This window comes from Otolemur garnettii, unplaced genomic scaffold (assembly GCF_000181295.1).
Source record: "Otolemur garnettii isolate 467f Iridium unplaced genomic scaffold, OtoGar3 scaffold00002, whole genome shotgun sequence".
NCBI lineage: Eukaryota > Metazoa > Chordata > Mammalia > Primates > Galagidae > Otolemur > Otolemur garnettii.
In genome coordinates, this window is record NW_003852397.1 from 23,179,392 (window position 1) to 23,180,515 (window position 1,124).

General features: G+C 42.7%; 1 pseudogene; it reads left to right on the plus strand.

Annotated features, from left to right (window-relative positions):
• Positions 1 to 628: 628 nt before the first annotated feature.
• LOC111725783 lies at positions 629 to 720 on the plus strand (annotated as a pseudogene).
• The last annotated feature ends 404 nt before the right edge of the window (positions 721 to 1,124 follow it).

A 1,124-nucleotide genomic window follows, 5' to 3' on the forward strand; every position in this document is an offset into this window, starting at 1 on the left:
ATAAATGTAAAGTGGGGAAGGGGGAAGGGGGGCTCAAAAATAGAGAAAAGCTAACAAGTGATAACAGAGTACAAAAGAAAAAACAAGATGTCTAATATGACCACATTTATGTACTATGTAAATTAGGATTCTGGTGGCCTTATGCCTTTTAAAAGGACAGATCGATATTTAATTACTAATAGACTTAATTATAAATGCAGTAAAAGCCCCCAAATGGACAGCCTCACTCTATCAGAGTATAATGTTCCAAATATGTGCAATTACATGAAAATTAATTTGGATTAAATTGAGATTAAAAAGAGTGTATTCTGTCTAGGTTACACTTACAGACCAGAGGGCACAGCTGACCTTGCCCTGCCTTCCTTAGTCCTAATAGTGATGGTTTGAGAGCTATACATTTCAAGAAGAACCAGCAGGATTATATTTAAACGAGGGTCTCATTACTCTGCTTTGCCTTCTCTACTGACCACTGGAGCCGATGCCTTTGAAGTTGATGGTAGCAGTGTCCTGTATATAGCAACATGAACAATTCCTACCTTATGGAAGTTATCCCTAGGTTTAAAAAAAAAAATTCTTATGCCTGGTCTCAACTTCTGAGATTCTGATTCATTTGGTATAAGAGGAGGGGCTGGTACAATGGCTACAAACAGCAGCCTCCTGTTGGTAGTGTATGCAGCCTGTTTCTTGTATGGGTTGCTCTAAGGGACCTTGGAGACAGCCCTTTCCCACATACATTCATGTGTCAGACCTTGTCTCCAAGCCAGGCTCCAGACAGGTATAGGTGGTGCCTCTGGAAAGCCCCAGGGCACTGTGGCCAGGGTTCACATTGGCCAATTCATGATGTCCATCCACACTAAACTGCAAAACAAGGAACATGAGATTGAGGCCCCATTCAGGGCCAAGTTCAAGTTTCCTTGAAGATTCACATCTCAAACAAGTGGGGCTTTACCAAGTTTAACTCAGATGGATTTGAAGACATGGTGGCTGAGTAGCAGCCCATCCCAGATGGCTGTGGGGTCAAAGATTTCACCGACTGTGGTCCCTTGGATAAGTGGCAGCCCCTGTGCTCATGAGGGATTTTACTCTGCTGCCCCCGCATTTGCATTTACCAAAAATCCTACTTA